The sequence below is a fragment of the Leguminivora glycinivorella genome, chromosome 2 (assembly GCF_023078275.1).
Source record: "Leguminivora glycinivorella isolate SPB_JAAS2020 chromosome 2, LegGlyc_1.1, whole genome shotgun sequence".
In the NCBI taxonomy this organism is placed as follows: domain Eukaryota; kingdom Metazoa; phylum Arthropoda; class Insecta; order Lepidoptera; family Tortricidae; genus Leguminivora; species Leguminivora glycinivorella.
In genome coordinates this window covers 32,944,035-32,963,175 of record NC_062972.1, presented here as the reverse complement: position 1 = coordinate 32,963,175, position 19,141 = coordinate 32,944,035, and the positions used below count along the sequence as shown (strand labels likewise).

Genomic DNA, 19,141 nt, shown 5'->3' with positions numbered 1-19,141 from the left:
TTGACTACGATTAGGTTTCAAGGTCTGATGATGGAGCCGGAAGATATGAACTGGAACTACATGATGGAACATCGTATCATAGCTGTTCTTGGGCTTCTTAGAAAAGTCTTGTAATGAACTATGACTACGATTAGGTTTCAAGGCATGATGATGGTGCCGGAAGATAAGAACAGAAAGGGGGGGGAGGGTGCTCGAAGGGGGGAAGCATGAAAGAAAGATCAACGTAGTATTTAAAATAAGTTGGGTTAGCGTTTTCTTGTGACCTTTCAGAGCAAACAAAGGAGGGCTCGGGGGGCTTGCCCCCCGCATAAAAGAAAGATCAACGTTGTATTTAAAATAAGTTGGGTTAAGGTTTTCTTGTGATCCTTAAGAGTAAAGAAAAGGGGGCTCGGGGGCGAAGCCCCCGCATGAAAGAAAGATCGACGTAGTATTTAAGATAAGTTGGGTTAAGGTTTTCTTGTGATCCTTAAGAGTAAAGAAAAGGGGCTCGGGGAGCGAAGCCCCCGCATGAAAGAAAGATCAACGTAGTATTTAAGATAAGTTGGGTTAGCGTTTTCATGTGACCTTTAAGAGCAAACAAAGGGGGCTCGGGGGCGAAGCCCCCGCATGAAAGAAAGATCAACGTAGTATTTAAGATAAGTTGGGTTAGCGTTTTCTTGTGACCTTTAAGAGCAAACAAAGGGGGGCTCGGGGGGCGAAGCCCCCCGCATAAAAGAAAGATTAACATAGTATTTAAAATAAGTTGGGTTAGCGTTCAGAGCAAACAAAGGGGGGCTCGGGGGCGAAGCCCCCCGCATAAAAGAAAGATCAACGCTGTATTTAAAATAAGTTGGGATAAGGTTTTCTTGTGATCCTTAAGAGTAAAGAAAAGGGGGGCTCGGGGGGCGAAGCCCCCCGCATGAAAGAAAGATCAACGTAGTATTTAGAATAAGTTGGGTTAGCGTTTTCTTGTGACCTTTAAGAGCAAAAAAGGGGGCTCGGGGGCGAAGCCCCCGCATGAAAGAAAGATCAACGTAGTATTTAAGATAAGTTGGGTTAGCGTTTTATTGTGACCTTTAAGAGCAAAAAAAGGGGGGCTCGGGGGGCGAAGCCCCCCGCATGAAAGAAAGATCAACGTAGTATTTAAGATAAGTTGGGTTAGCGTTTTATTGTGACCTTTAAGAGCAAACGAAGGGGGCTCGGGGGCGAAGCCCCGCATGTAAGAAAGATCAACGTAGTATTTAAGATAAGTTGGGTTAGCGTTTTGTTGTGACCTTTAAGAGCAAATAAAGGGGGGCTCGGGGGGCGAAGCCCCCCGCATAAAAGAAAGATTAACGTAGTATTTAAAATAAGTTGGGTTAGCGTTTTCTTGTGACCTTTCAGAGCAAACAAAGGGGCTCGGGGGGCGAAGCCCCCCGCATAAAAGAAAGATCAACGTTGTATTTAAAATAAGTTGGGTTAAAGTTTTTTTGTGATCCTTAAGAGTAAAGAAAAGGGGGGCTCGGGGGGCGAAGGCCCCCGCATAAAAGAAAGATCAACGCTGTATTTAAAATAAGTTGAGATAAGGTTTTCTTGTGATCCTTAAGAGGAAAGAAAAGGGGGGCTCGGGGGGCGAAGCCCCCCGCATGAAAGAAAGATCAACGTAGTATTTAAGATAAGTTGGGTTAGCGTTTTCTTGTGACCTTTAAGAGCATACAAAGGGGGCTCGGGGGGCGAAGCCCCCGCATGTAAGAAAGATCAACGTAGTATTTAAGATAAGTTGGGTTAGCGTTTTGTTGTGACCTTTAAGAGCAAATAAAGGGGGGCTCGGGGGGCGCAGCCCCCCGCATAAAAGAAAGATTAACGTAGTATTTAAAATAAGTTGGGTTAGCGTTTTCTTGTGACCTTTCAGAGCAAACAAATGGGGGCTCGGGGGGCGAAGCCCCCCGCATAAAAGAAAGATCAACGTTGTATTTAAAATAAGTTGGGTTAAGGTTTTCTTGTGATCCTTAAGAGTAAAGAAAAGGGGGGCTCGGGGGGCGAAGCCCCCCGCATAAAAGAAAGATCAACGCTGTATTTAAAATAAGTTGAGATAAGGTTTTCTTGTGATCCTTAAGAGTAAAGAAAAGGGGCTCGGGGGCGAAGCCCCCGCATGAAAGAAAGATCAACGTAGTATTTAAGATAAGTTGGGTTAGCGTTTTCTTGTGACCTTTAAGAGCAAACAAAGGGGGGGCTCGGGGCGAAGCCCCCGCATGAAAGAAAGATCAACGTAGTATTTAAGATAAGTTGGGTTAGCGTTTTCTTGTGACCTTTAAGAGCAAACAAAAAAGGGGGCTCGGGGGCGAAGCCCCCGCATAAAAGAAAGATTAACATAGTATTTAAAATAAGTTGGGTTAGCGTTCAGAGCAAACAAAGGGGGGCTCGGGGGCGAAGCCCCCGCATAAAAGAAAGATCAACGCTGTATTTAAAATAAGTTGGAATAAGGTTTTCTTGTGATCCTTAAGAGTAAAGAAAAGAGGGGCTCGGGGGCGAAGCCCCGCATGAAAGAAAGATCAACGTAGTATTTAAGATAAGTTGGGTTAGCGTTTTCTTGTGACCTTTAAGAGCAAACAAAAGGGGCTCGGGGGCGAAGCCCCCGCATAAAAGAAAGATTAACATAGTATTTAAAATAAGTTGGGTTAGCGTTCAGAGCAAACAAAGGGGGGCTCGGGGGGCGAAGCCCCCCGCATAAAAGAAAGATCAACGCTGTATTTAAAATAAGTTGGGATAAGGTTTTCTTGTGATCATTAAGAGTAAAGGGGGGCTCGGGGGGCGAAGCCCCCGCATAAAAGAAAGATTAACATAGTATTTAAAATAAGTTGGGTTAGCGTTTTCTTGTGACCTGTCAGAGCAAACAAAGGGGGGCTCGGGGGGCGAAGCCCCCCGCATAAAAGAAAGATCAACGCTGTATTTAAAATAAGTTGGGATAAGGTTTTCTTGTGATCCTTAAGAGTAAAGAAAAGGGGGGCTCGGGGGGCGAATCCCCCCGCATGAAAAAAAGATCAACGTAGTATTTAAAATAAGTTGGGTTACCGTTTTCTTGTGACCTTTAAGAGCAAACAAAGGGGGGCTCGGGGGGCGAAGCCCCCCGCATAAAAGAAAGATAAACGTTGTATTTAAAATAAGTTGGGTTAGGGTTTTCTTGTTACCCTTAAGAGTATCGAAAAGGGGGCTCGGGGCGAAGCCCCCGCATAAAAGAAAGATTAACGTAGTATTTAAAATAAGTTGAGTTAGCGTTTTCTTGTGACCTTTAAGAGCAAACAAAGGGGGCTCAGGGGCGAAGCCCCCGCATAAAAGAAAGATCAACGTCGTATTTAAAATAAGTTGGGTTAGCGTTTTCTTGTGACCTTTAAGAGCCAACAAAGGGGCTCGGGGGCGAAGCCCCCGCATGAAAGAAAGATCAACGTTGTATTTAAAATAAGTTGGTTTAGGGTTTTCTTGTGACCCTTAAGAGTAACGAAAGGGGGCTCGGGGGCGAAGCCCCGCATAAAAGAAAGATCAACGTAGTATTTAAAATAAGTTGGGTTAGGGTTTTCTTGTTACCCTTAAGAGTAACGAAAAGGGGGGCTCGGGGGGCGAAGCCCCCCGCATAAAAGAAAGATTAACGTAGTATTTAAAATAAGTTGGGTTAGTGTTTTCTTGTGACCTTTAAGAGCAAACAAAGGGGGGCTCGGGGGGCGAAGCCCCCCGCATAAAAGAAAGATCAACGTTGTATTTAAAATAAGTTGGGTAATGGTTTTCATGTGACCCTTAAGAGCAAATAAAGGGGGCTCGGCAAAAAAGAAATACTTAAATTTTGTTTGAATTAGTTGAAATATGACAATATTTTCTAATCGAGTCAAACAAAATCCCACTAGCTGAGAGCTTCAAAACAATGTATGGCGAAAGTATGTCTCTCTAATGTCTTCAAAAAGTCCGCGATGGCACATGTCTATATTGTCTATCTTTTACGGATAACTTACTAGGTATAAACATTTTTATGATAATACCGTAATAAGAAGGTAGCCGCTAGTTATTATTAAGTAGCAATTAGCAATAAGTACACGTTAAGCCACAAATGGCATGTAAAATCCGCCTACTTGAAATAAATTTATGTATAAACTAGCGACCCGCCCCGGCTTCCCACGGGTACTATACCTACATGTAAACCTTCCTCTAGAATCACTCCATCTATTAAAAAAAACCGCATCAAAATCCGTTGCGTAGTTTTAAAGATTTAAGCATACATAGGGACATAGGGACAGAGAAAGCGACTTTATTTTATACTATGTAGTGATGTTAAAAGTATTTCATTATTAATGACTAAAAAGTATAAAATAAATTAATAGTTTAAAAAACACTATAAAACACGCTTTTATAAATGCACGTTAAAGCCAAAAATAAATTATGGATCGTTCAAGTTGTCTCTATTTGTGAGCTGAAGTTTAAAAACTATGTGCTTTTAATTATAATATTTGATTGTAAAAGCGTGGGGCGCTGGAACAGGAAAGACTTTCTTGTAAACAAATACTAATCCGAACTTCCTGGCGAATGAAGTTGCATAAGAACATAACGTTTACATATGCCGCCTAAGGGTTACCAAAGAGAACCAAAGATATCTCGTCCACGAACAAGAACTCTGCATCCTGTCACTGTAGACAGTTTCCCCTTTTGTACTTTGATTACCGGAAAAAAGCGGCATTCTAAGTGTCGGTGACTGTCGACTCTCCTCGCTACTAGCGCATATTTTGTCTGAGTTCGACAAACTGGTACCTACTTTGAACACTGACTTTTAATTGATTTGACTGTTTAATGTAGAACCTACTAGTCATGCTGCAACTCCAGTTAGCGCGTCAATCTGTGTAACCTCCCTCCCGTAACATAGCATAATTTGATTTATCAGCAAGTTATACAAAAAGTCTTTCCTGTTCCAGCGCCCAACGCTTTTACAATCAAATATTATAATTAAAAGCACATAGTTTTTAAACTTCAGCTCACAAATAGAGACAACTTGAACGATCCATAATTTATTTTTGGCTTTAACGTGCATTTATAAAAGCGTGTTTTATAGTGTTTTTTAAACTATTAATTTATTTCAGGTACGTACATATGACTTAACAGAACGAGTAACGGAACACAATGTAGTGTAAATGTTGCAATTCGTTCCGCTTCAACTAAAGGTATGTTTGGATTTAGACTACACCAGCATTACTGTTGCAATGCGGCACAGTCCGGACAGCAAGTATTTTAACCCCAACGTAAAAACGACGGGGTGTTATAAGTTTGACGTGTCTGTCTGTCTGTCTGTCTGTCTGTGTGTGTCTGTCTGTGGCATCGTAGCTCCCGAACGGATGAACCGATTTAGATTTAGTTTTTTTGTCTGAAAGCTGAGTTAGTCGGGAGTGTTCTTAGCCATGTTTCATGAAAATCGGTCTACTATGTCGCGGTCGGGGGTTTTTCAAAATTTTTATTTTGTAGCTAGGTTATTAATTATTATGTCAGTAGCTTTTGTAATGCGACCGCATCAGAGGTATGGGATACGCTTAGAAATAGACTATGCGACGGCCTGTGTGAAAAAAAATGTCTCGTGGTCCCCTCGTTTCTAAACTGAATTCAAAGCTGGATCCATCCTTTGCTGGAGTCGTTTATCGATATCGTACGACAGTACTGTACTGCTGCAGTGATGAAGACACGACGTGAACTTAAGTTCCTATAATGTTTGAATATGTTTGTTTTTTTGACGTCTTTTCTTGCTTGATTTGCGCCTCCTAGGTTTTTCCTTGCTTATTTTGGACCTTCTAGGCCTAGTTAAAACATATTCTTTCTTGTAAACAATATCCAACCATAGACTATTTAATAAACGTGACCTCGGCCGTATTCGGGCGACCTTGCTGTAACCGTACCGTTATTTTTAACAAGCCTTTCGAGCGGTTAACACACTCACGCACGCATGTGATATGGTTAAGGGCTGTCGCACATTCGAAGGGATGGTAGGGTAAAGCGATATGATGCGTAAAAGTTAAAAATGTTGTATAGAATATCCAAACAGAGGATGCTGATACGCAATAATGAGTCATCCCATGTGCATTGTGCAACAAGATGTCAACTAAAATTAGACGATTAAAGTTAAGTACTGAGAAATTAATGTGAGTTAACACGTTTTTGCTAAACACCATCCTTTGTTGGCGTTAGTATTATTTTTTACGAAATACCAGCAAATATTCTTTATTATATTAAAAACTTCATTATTTACGGGACTGGCAAAGAAACAAGATTCTAATTTTTTCTTTTGTTGAATAGATTGTTGGTAGAATAACTTTTAATTCGTATTCACTCAGTACGTGACACTACCATCATCATGCGATGGTGTTGATTTCGTTACTTTTTTAAAGAAAATTAGCAGAGAGACGAAAATATTATTCTTCAAATTGTCTCTAAGTTCATAAAATTAAATTTTGCCTAAAAAAACTAGCTAAGCTAACTCAAATATTACTGATTTAAACTTTCTCGATTATTACACAAAATTATTTTAAAATCGGGACTTAATCGCGTATGACTACATATTAAACTGGCCTCCAACGTTTCAGGGACGGCGTTGTCCCCGTGGAGAAGTCTTCTCCGAGACACATAACTCAAATATCACTGAACAAGAGAATATTCAGTACAATTCCGTGAAACGCTTCAAAAATACACTGCCAGATATAGATACGTCGTTCTTTTGTGCGGAAGGTTGGCCTCAGGATGCCTGACAACTGTAAGTATTGAAATTCTGTGAAACATTTCAAAACCATGACTGTTGTTAAGCTTATCAGGAATACTCGGATAAGTATTAGAATTTCAATACATGCTAGGAAGAATGCAGTTGAAAGTACACTGAGAAAAATTTGCATTGACATTTCATATTTTTGAGTACTACTTTTTATTGTTTGGTTTGAAAGAACTCAATACTAAAAGATACACGTATTTTTTTATTTTTCCAAAAACTGCTATTTTAATGAGAAATTCCCTTTTTATTATTGCTTCGAGCAGAAAGAGCGTAAGTTACAAACGTCAAGACACAGCTTCGTGACGTCACATGTGTTGTTTCATACACCTAAGAAAACGACAAAATCATTCCTACAAAAAAAGTTTTAACAGTCAGCTTAAACAGTCCGGTATGACTGACTGTCAAGTGTCACTGTCAACCACTAGTGAATGACTACGAATCATAGACTAAGCCATGATTTTTTTAATATCTTTGCTACGAACTGTGATAAGTTTCACTGTCAAACTCAAGTGACATCCCAACTGGAAGATTTTTTTGATAATATAGTGGCAGCTCTAAATCAGCTATTTGACGTCACTTCCCCTTTAAACTATTTTTAAGATTTTTTATACTAAAAATGCGGAAAAAAAAATTTAAAAAAATATTTATGTGATCTACAAGCGTATATCTCGAAATGGTTTTCGATTTAGGGACATTGAAAATTTTGAAACGTTGTCAATTGTGAATTTAACAAGTTCGACTTGTTGCGGTTTATCCGTTTGACTTTGTTATTAAAGGACCAGGACTTTAGGACGCTACCATGATGTAATATTAGGTAATACGAATTTCACATTATTGATACCCTTTTTGCGCAGAAGATGACTGAGCAATGCATAATATTATGTTTAGGATATAGCATTAACTTAACTTAAGTATACTTCTGTAAATAAATAACTATTATGACTCAAAATTTGTGCAGAAACGTCCGCGAGCGATACTAGATATTTTTAAATTAAAGGCAAAATTTACACCTCCGACAGGATTCGAACCTGCGACCTACAGCTTTGCCGGAGCCATTCCTTTTCCATTTTTTCCTTTAAGGCTAAAGAAAATAAATGAAAATACCACAGTTAAAATGGAAATATAAACTAAATATTCAAGTAAAGCGAAGGCATCGCAAAGCGAGCTAGACAAATGTGTGTTGAGCGCTAATTTATTTAGAGTTCCTGCAACTTATTTAGAGTTGACTCCAGTTCCGTTTCTGCGAAAGACTTCGCAATTAAAACGGGACACATTGGCGGTAAAACTGTACAACTTTTATTTTGTTAAGACGAAATAACCTAACCACAAAATTAAAATTTTGAAAAAACCTCTACCGCGACATAGTAAACAGATTTTCATGAAACATGGGCTAAGAACACTCCCGACTAACTCAGCTTTCAGAAAAAAAAATCTAAATCGGTTCATCCGTTTGGGAGCTACGATGCCACAGACAGACACACGCAGACAAACAGACACATCAAACTTATAACTTATTAATAGTTTTTGCGTCGGGGGTTAAAAACGATGACGATTGATAAAATCCTTTCGCTTAATTTGTTAAGTGCACTAGAAGAAACAAGTTCATCTATTTATATAGGGGCCGAGCGTGTCAAATTTTGTACTGAAGTTGTTTCTTGCCTGTAATTTTAAATATGTCTCAGGCTCTTGATTGTTCATAATTTTTGTGTTGTTGCAATTGAATATCACGTAACGAGGCATTTTTTATGTTTTGATTGACTTCAACTTACAAAAATTGACGCCCGAAAGCTGCAAGCTGCGATTAAAGACGGACAACTCAGTGGATTTCACTGAGTTCATTTGACACGCTAAGTAGATACGTTTGCTTGATCTATGGTATATATGACATCTGTGGTATATATGACATAAGTGGTATTAACTCGTACTTATTTAAAGTCACTCAGAGTTCAAACGCGAGTTAATTTTTTAAGCATTTGTATTTATTACGAATTTAATCATTGCCACACAATCCTAAGCCATAAATACTTTTTTGAAGAACCTAAAAATTTTCATGGTCTTAGATCTCTCATTTTAAGAACTTGACAAAATACGGACGGCCCAAGACTTTTTAAAGTCACTTACGGGTTGAACGCCAAAATACCATTTTTTTTCTTCTAGGAAAAAAGGTAAAAAAAACGACCCGTGAGAGACTTTATAATAGGCTAGTTTCCTATGGTTCCAGTGCACGAAATAAAGCACCACATAATTAGAAAAAAAATATGGACAGTGGTTATGTTTAAACATAATTTCTATCTAGTAAGTCGAAAGAGAAAGATATAAAGTAAAGTAATTGACCGTGACTCCTCAGTATTTCATAGTAATTCCATTATTAGAAAATAATTTTGACATTCTTAAAAAGAAGCAGATTTGACTAGTAGGAAACTAGCCTATAGGCAACTTGACTGTTCTTAAAATAAAATATTTTATACCAAGCACGAAATAAAGCATCAGATAATTATTAGAAAAACAGGGACAGAAGTTATTTTTAACTCCAATTTATATTTTATAAGTCAGATAAAAAAAAAATAGAAATATAATAATATGAAGTAAATCAGTTGACCGTGACGTTATTCAATTCGATTTTGTATTAAATCCATATTAGCAAGTCGTTCAAAATCGTTTTGATGCCAGTGTGTCCCTCATTAGAACCAAGAAACTTTTCCATCTCGATACACTGTTTATAACGCAAACCGCGGACCGTTTGCTCTAGGGTTCCGTACCCTTATCTTGGACCCTTCGGGTTCCGAAGTAACAATTAAATTTGGATGTCCCCCGACCACATGCGTTAATTGACCCTTTGAATTTAATTGCCAGTGAAATGCTTTCCAAGTTTTGGGGTTAGAACAGATCACCCGATAGTTGGATAGTTTATAGATAGACACTGGATAGTTTATATGAAGAAATCGTGATTGAAATGTCTGAAATATTTAATTTTTGACTGACAGCAAACTATTTGTAGATTCTTCGGCAATTATTTTTAACAGATTTTTACAAGGCAATCACATATCCAATATTCATAGGAATATTGTAATTATATTAAAATCTTGGTGGAAATACTGTGCATAACAGTTAGCGGTTTGTTTTTTTCTTTTTGTGTAGTGTGGTTTGTAATTCTGTGCAATTTACTCCTAAATTATTAGGAATATGTTTAACTATAGATAAATCACGATAATTGAAAAATATTCAATGAAGTAAAACCAATTTGACAATAAATTAAATGATCATTAAATAAAACATTTGACTTCGGTTACCGCGATAGTTACTCATGAAATAAAACTATGGAAACGGATTAAATCGCGTATAATGAATTTAAAATTCATCCCGACGTTTCGAACTCTTTACAGCGTTCGTGGTCAACGGGTGACCCCGAACGCTGTGTTCGTGGTGAACGGGTCACCCGTTGACCACGAACGCTGTAAAGAGTTCGAAACGTCGGGATGAATTTTAAATTCATTATACGCGATTTAATCCGTTTCCATAGTTTTATTTCATAAAACATTTGAGTTATGTGAACAGGCATCTTCCTGGGCGAGCTCACTCCATCGTAGGCCACGTCTTTGCCTTTGGCTAGTCTATGGTCAAGAGTAAGCCCCTTTATAATAATTATAATAAAAAACTTACAGAATTCGAAATTGAGAATTTATACAACCATTGAGTAAAAGGTTACAAGAACGAGTGTATAAAACGTTCACACTTAATTTAAAAGTAGGTATCTATGAATGTCCAATTGCGAAAAAATAATTCCATAATCGAGTTTTTATGTTCATTGCCGATGAGCATATATTATAAAGTAATTCGATTTTAATATTCCGAGGGTAAAAGAATTTAGATAATTTTATTTCATATAAATGTAAATGTATTTTAATTTAAATATTAACTGGATGACTGTTATTGATGACTTATGGTTATTTTTTAATAATTTTGTAATCAGGAAGGTGCGAAGAATTTGACTTCTTTGATGGAAGGTTTTTATAATTCCGTTTTATTTATAACAATTTTAAGACAAAATTATCGTATCTTTACCTTTATTTTAAATGAAAAACGCATTTAAGATTTTATAACAGTTTTTGAATACGTCTACTTTCTTTTACATTGTTATGGATTGGCAAACTGTAGGTACGGTCAGCTACTTAAATATCTATACACCCTGTATTCAATTTTGAACCTTTTTCCCTAGTAATAAGTGTCGGTATGTATAGATATTTATAGACGTGACTGTACCTATGCGTCAGGTATATTATAAATATATATCTGTACCTATTTACTTATGCCAAGTCATGACATTGTAGTTAAGTTACACATTTCATTGAAATAAAAATAAAAATCCCATATCCTTCACACAGTTTATTTTATAATTCAAACACTAAAAAGCTTAAAAATACTGAACCTACTAAATCAACCATAAATGGTTGTAGAACAGGGATCACACCAGCTAATTTAATTACATTTATATATAATTAAAATAACTATAAAATGATAATAAAACTAAACACTGAAGTGTCACCCACATGGTAACCTTTGCCCTTAATACTATTAATATAAAACGAAAGCTATATCAAATTAATTCAACATTACGATATAATTTATATTATGTTAGTAAAAACGACCATTAAAATCTTCAAGCATTTTCAACACTATTAAAAACTAGAGTAAGGTTCAAATTAAGTGTTCTCAAAGGTTTTTCATACCTCATTTTTATTTAGAGAACATATAGATTTGCTTTAAAGCATAAAGTAGTTAAAATAAAAGCGATAAAAGTGAATTTTCAGCGACAAGAGTCTGACATGTTAACTTGATGAAATATTTTGTTTGCATTTAAATGCAATCAGTAGAAAAACCTTTTCTTTATTTTAACTTAGATTATCTACGGTACATAATTAAACAAAATGAATACATCTATGTACACTTGACCGACTTGGGTACCGGGTTTTAAGTGGCAAAATATAATGGAATAAAAGAAGTATCTAACTATATTGATAATGTCAATTATCGACTACATTTCCATTTTACTATTAATGATGGCTTTAAGTTGTAAAAATGTCTGAAATTGACCGAAATATAGAGCTTTTGCCCGCGTCGTTAGAAAGAGACAAAAATAATGTCACTCTCCATCCCTTCACCTATCTCCACTTCAAAAATCACGTCATTTCGTCGCTCCGTTTTGCCGTGAAAGACGAACAAACAAACAGACACACACACTTTTCCATTTATAATAACTATTATCAAGTATGGATGATTATCTTTTTATTTTTTGGCGATCTCCCCATATTTTGACGCAGCATTTTGGTATATTTTGCATCATAGTAACAGGTAAGGTAAACGTACCAGTTCTCGACGCGCCGTAGTGATAACACTTTTCTGTCACATTTAAGATTGAAAGCAGGAATGATACCTTAAGTCTAGTAAAACTAACCGTGAAGTCATTCAAAAACAATTTTTTTCAAAAATATAACATTAAATGTTATTATATTTTCCCCTCACTAGCTCGGAAACACGTGTTTTGTCCTTTAATACCAGCGGGTAAAAACGCATTTTATCCACTAGTGGGTAAAGTAATTTGACCTTGAATAAAGTCAAATTAACTGGTTTAAAATTGACAAAAGTAGGTGAATCTAGTAATAAAGATGATTTACCACCTGTGGAAGCAGTGATAAACGCATTTTTTGCGTTGTAGTTTCCTCGCTATAGTGAGGGGAAAAGTTTTGTGTTACACTCGGGTGCAAATGTTTTTTACTTCTCGTGTGTTAAAAAACTCGCAAGTTCAGGATTCTATTCTCGAACCACTCGCTTCGCTCGTGGTTCAACTATAGAATCCTTTCACTTGCTCGTTTTTCAATTCCACACTCGGCGTTAAAATACAACTTTGCCCCCTTGTATAACAAATAACTATTAATTGAAAATATAAAAAAAGGCAAATAAAAGCTCGAATAATGGCTATTCGAATACGCATTTTTTCTAAAGACGAAGATAAACATAATCAACATCCCATCAAAATGGAAGCATTAGTCAAATAGGCAACAACCCTTGAGTCGAGTGAGCGATTTCAAGAAATTAATAAGTCGACAATACAGCACTCTAACTCATTGTTGAACTTTTACAATTACGCTGAGCGGCGTTAGACTCGAGTTCAGTTCGATAGGCTGCCTACAAACGGACAAGGACCGGAATTTCAAATTCCATCACAAATCCCAAACATTTTCTAATAGATAACTAGAAAATACATGACGAAATGTTACATGTGAATATAAAGTTAAAATGTGTTTGAAGGTCATATCGGGTTGTAGCTCAATATCGTGCATAATTCATGCTCAACGACCTGATTTCTCCTATATTGTACGGGCAGCCTAAAGCCATATCATCAACGTAGCTTATCAATGTAACCTCCTGAGTCCTGGAACTCCTGGAAGCATTTGTTTTCTTTTTGAGTTTGAAACCTTCTTAGTCAATAAAACTACAAAATATTTCTTGGGATTTGTGATAAAATATTCATAAGTACTGAGGAGGCTAAAGCACACAACATTATTGAAGTCACTAAGTACAATCCCCCCGTTCACAAACCATCGCATATTAGTTCGTACCTAGACTAAACATGACTCGACCGTAACATACTGTGCGGGCAGCCTAAAGTCAACGTCAACGCTAAAGCACACAGCACTAATGAAGTCACATTTTCCCTATTCATCGCATATTAGTTCGTACCTAGACTAAACTTGACCGGTAACATTGTGCATGCAGCCTAAAGTCACAGCATCAACGTAGCTTGCAGACATCACGAATGAAGTCACTGAGTACCCCTCATTCACAAACCATCGCATATTAGTTCGTACCTAGACTAAACATGACCCGATAGTATATACGGGCAGTCTAAAGTCAAAGCGTCAACGCTAATGCACACAGCACTAATAAAGTCACTTAGTACATTCCCTTTATTTACAAACCGTCTCATATTAGTTGGTACCTAGACTAAACTTGACCCGAGGGTCACAGCATCAAAGTCATAGCATAAAAGTAGCTAAAGCACATATAACTAATATGATCAATGCACATCGCTTAGTTCGTACCTAGACTAAACATCACTCAACAGTAACATTAGTGTGCGGGCAGCCTAAAGTCAAAGCGTCAACGCTAAAGCACACAGCACTAATGAAGTCACTGAGTCACAGACCTTCTTATATTCACATCATCATCACATCCGTCATTTATTACCAACTGCTGAGCATAGGCCTATCTTTTAATACCTAGATATCTAGGTCCTGAGCTAGTCATCCAGTTGTGACCCGCAATTTTCCGGATGTCGTCCACCCAACGAGCCAACGTTTCTTACATTTGTACCACCATTCCGTTAACGTTTTAGTCAACCTGCCATCAATTTGCCGAGCAACATGTCCCATAGAATATGGGTGAATCAACTTTTTAACCGACTTCAAAAAAGGAGGAGGTTCTCAATTCGACTGAATGTTTTTTTTTTTTTATTATTTTTTTGTATGTATGTTACTCGATATCTCCGAGAATCGTGGACCGATTTTCAAAATTTTTTTTTTGATCGAACCGGTATAACCCCGAGATGGTCCCATTGGCACCAAGTCAGGGTCTGATGATGGAATCCTGGAGAAATCGAGGGAACTCTTCAAATGTTATAGGCACATGTAATGTTTTTAGTCTATTTTTCAAAGGTACACCAGTATTTACGTCTGATGGTAATAATTTTATGTGGCTGAGCTGATGATGGAAGGTCAACTCCTCAATGGTTAGGAGTTTAAGGATAATTCTTTCACTACTGTATATGTATTCGGACTGATACATATAATATCACTAGGAACCACTAAAAATCAACTGAGCTGATGATGGAAGGTCAACTCCTCAATGGTTAGGAGTTAAAGGATAATTCTTTCACTACTGTACATGTATTCGGACTGATACATATAATAACACTAGGAACCACTAAAAATCGCTGATGATGGAAGGTCAACTCCTCAATGGTTAGGAGTTTAAGGATAATTCTTTCACTACTGTACATGTATTCGGACTGATACATATAATATCACTAGGAACCACTAAAAATCAACTGAGCTGATGATGGAAGGTCAACTCCTCAATGGTTAGGAGTTAAAGGATAATTCTTTCACTACTGTACATGTATTCGGACTGATACATATAATATCACTAGGAACCACTAAAAATCAACAAATAAATAAACTTTTTAACAAAAAATAAAACCGCCTTCAAAAATAAGCGCGTTACAAAACACGGAGAAACTAAAAAGCCAAAAATAATAAACCTTTCAATTCAGATTTCTTATCGTATTGCAATAAGCTAAACATCCAAATTATAAACAAATCAATTATTTTTGGAGTCGGTACCAGCCTGTGTATGGTTGGGTGGGGCAAACAGGCAATAGCAAGGCGACGAACAGGTCTGGTACCGACTACAAAAATAATTGATTTGTTTATAATTTGGATGTTTAGCTTATTGCAATACGATAAGAAATCTGAATTGAAAGGTTTATTATTTTTGGCTTTTTAGTTTCTCCGTGTTTTGTAACGCGCTTATTTTTGAAGGCGGTTTTATTGTTGCCTGTTATTGCCATAGTTACGGCCCCTGAGTTACGCTGGTTTTATGCAACATTATGGTACTGAAATTATGCAAGCATGCATAGTAGTCCATGTTTGTAGGTGGCAAAGGAAATGGCTTGTTAACACCAGAAAAAATGCATGTTTGCATAGTTTTTGTAGCATCATTTTGCATAAAACCAGCGTGACTCTGGGGGCCGTAACCATGGCAATAACAGGCATGAAAAAGTTAATCCACCCATATTAGTTCATATACCTAGACTAACCTGGGAGTAACATAGTGTGCGGGCAGCCTAAAGTCACAGCGTCAACGCTAAAGCACACAACACTAATGAAGTCACTGAGTAAATTCCCCCTATTCACGAACCGGCGCACTTACCCACTGGTTTGTACCGTAGACTTGACCTGTTCCTATTTTATAGTCACCTTTTCTAGGCTACGCTAGGGAAAACTGTAAGCGATCAAATTTTTAGAGCTTAGACGGGAGTAGCCTTTTACGGCTTACGCCTCCGTGGAAAAATCGGCCAATCGTTAGACTTATTTTACGTTATTTTATTATTTATTTATTAACGCACAAATAAACAGTTTACATTATAACAGTGTCCCACAAAATAGTTTTCACGGTTTGACTGTGGGATGTGGGATCGAGCAGTCTCTACTTAAGAGAGTAACTCTCTTACATTATCACTATTATCATGTATATATAATCAACATATAACTATATCAGAATATGGCGACTTCCGTCTTAACATTCTAAGATCAGAAAATATAGGTAATTAAAGAAAATTACAGACTATTACTAATAAAAAACTGGCCAAGAGCGTGTCGGGCCACGCTCAGTGTAGGGTTCCGTAGTTTTCCGTATTTTTTCTCAAAAACTACTGAACCTATCAAGTTCAAAACAATTTTCCTAGAAAGTCTTTATAAAGTTCTACATTTGTGATTTTTTTCATATTTTTTAAACATATGGTTCAAAAGTTAGAGGGGGGGGGGACGCACTTTTTTTTACTATAGGAGCGATTATTTCCGAAAATATTAATATTATCAAAAAATTATCTTAGTAAACCCTTATTCATTTTTAAATACCTATCCAACAATATATCACTCGTTGGGGTTGGAATTAAAAAAAATATCAGCCCCCACTTTACATGTAGGGGGGGTACCCTAATAAAACATTTTTTTTCATTTTTTATTTTTGCACTTTGTTGGCGTGATTGATATACATATTGGTACCAAATTTCAGCTTTCTAGTGCTTACGGTTACTGAGATTATCCGCGGACGGACGGACGGACGGACGGACGGACGGACGGACGGACAGACAGACATGGCGAAACTATAAGGGTTCCTAGTTGACTACGGAACCCTAAAAAATTTGGTGGTAAACTTTTACCATCTTTATTTATTATTACCTACTCATGGACTATGTATTAGAAAAACTCTCGCGGTTAAAGAAAATGTTGACGTTAACTTTAGCGAGTTTTCGATACGACGAGGAAAATTCATGATATAAGTATGTTTAAGTTTATTTGTTGTGAAGTTGAAGATCCGTAGCTTATACCTATCTATATGCGTGCCTTACCGGGATTCGAACCCATTACCATCAGCTTCACAGGCAGAGTATCCTCTAAGCCAGACCGATCGGCATCATAGTTAGATTAGTTGGCAAGCTTCATGAATCGCTCGGGGCAGCGACGGACCGCACCGATTACAAAGCCTGCCACTGACAGCTTACAATATACGGGCATGAAGTTAGTTACACAAGCTTTGACGTCTGCTTCAAACTCTGTGTTTACATGTACACGAGTAACATCCTAAAGGCACTGCAGGACTGGGCCCCGTTTCTCGAAAGGTACAAGCCTTGTATTACAAGTGTGTTTCCATGACAACCCATACGATTTGACAGTTGGCGCACTTGTAATCCAAGGCTTGTACCTTTCGAGAAACGGGCCCCTGGTCTCACTAAAAGCGAGTTAGGCCCGGGGCTCCACGGGGGGGTCACGTGAACAACTTAGACTCCAGGGGGGGGTCATGACCCGCATGAACCCCCCCTGGATCGCGCATGGAGTAAGGTATGAGCTATCGGCGGTAGACATTGACAATAGATAGCCGCTTCTGTCTTTCTGTCTGTCTGTCTGTCTGTTTGTTTGCCTGTCTGTGTGTGTTTCTGCCTGTGCCATCGTAGCTCCCGAACGGATGAACCGATTTAGATTTATGAAATAAAACTATGGAAACGGATTAAATCGCGTATAATGAATTTAAAATACATCCCGACGTTTAATCCGTTTCCATAGTTTTATTTCATGAGTAACTATCGCGGTAACCGAAGACAATATTACGATTTAGATTTAGTTTTTTTGTCTGAAGGCTGAGTTAGTGAGGTGTTTTAAGTGAAACAACCGTCTAATTCGCAAGCTAGTTTAATACTGGTTCTTGAACGGCACAAGCGCCCTATAACTACGTATAGATACGTACACATATGCATCACTCCTCCACCACTATTTTAAAACTATAGTTATGAATAATAACAAAACTTAAGACTAAATCTTATAATCTACTTTTTTCCTGGGCCGTAAGTTATGTCGCACCTGGCTCTCGCTCTCGCCTACAGACGTACCAGTAGGTCTAGCACATGATGGCCGCGGGAGTATGTCGCCGCGAGATAGACTACCCGTCCTTATGTCATTAATACAGTTAGAAGAAGACGTGGCATCTATCTCGCGGCGACATACTCCCGCGGCCATCATGTGCTAGGCCTACAGGTTCACTTGGTGCGGCTGCGCGCGGGGGCGACGCCGGGGACGCGGCGGCGGCGGGGGGCTCGTGCGCAGACGGCCCGCTCTCGCCCTCGCACTCGGCTCTTATCTCCTTACTAACCTCATCACTCTTTTCCTCCACAATTGTACCAGCGGAGGGGAGAGGTGCACCGTCCCCTGCGGAACTGGTAGGTAAATTTGGCAGACTGCTCGAAATAGAGGGGTAAGGAAATGAAGGCAATGGCACAGGGTCGCGAATAACATTATTCTCCCCTTGAATCAAATTATCAAGGTGTTTACCTTTATATTTCAGAAGTTGATCTACATGCCTTATACATAACGAATCGTATTTGCTTACATATACTTGAAACATTTTATTTCCTACTTTTTGTTTAATTATACCTAACTCCCAAGTTTCCTTCCTTGCACTGTACCAACGGGCCCAAACTTTTTCATTTACTTGAAATATTCGCCTATGCGTGCAAACAGCTGTTGCTATACTGTTATCTTCCGCGTCGGCAGTATTACTACTGTCTGTAGGTATTATTAAATCGAGGCGAGTTCTTAGCTCCCGGCCGAACATAAGTTTAGCCGGCGTTTCACCGGTAGTACAGTGCACAGTATTCCTATATACAAACAAGTAATTTAACAATTTCTCATGTATGTCGTACATTGATGATATATTTTCCCTTAATATGTATTTTAGCATTCTTTTACACGTGCGCACCGAGTTTTCAGCCTGGCCGTTGCTATTTGCGTGATATACTGGCGAATTCATATATTTTATACCATTGTTAGAACAAAATGACTTAAATTCGGCGCAATGAATTTTCACATCATTATCGGATACTAAAACTTTAGGTAAACCGAATAAAGAGAAAATGTACTTTAATTTTGCTATTAACGATTGTGTGCTAGTACCATTTTGCATAAATATACAATCCACCCATTTACTATACGAATCGACTACAATTAAGTATACCTTTTGCCCTATCGTCATATAGTCGATGTGTACCCGGTGCCAGGGGTGGGGCGC

At 38.0% G+C, this 19,141-nt stretch overlaps 1 protein-coding gene across 1 annotated transcript in view; it reads left to right on the top strand.

Moving 5' to 3' along the window:
• LOC125239451 (protein madd-4) overlaps nucleotides 1-19,141 on the top strand; it is a 699,588-nt gene that overhangs the window by 124,212 nt on the left and 556,235 nt on the right. The gene's annotated exons all lie outside the window — the stretch shown is intronic.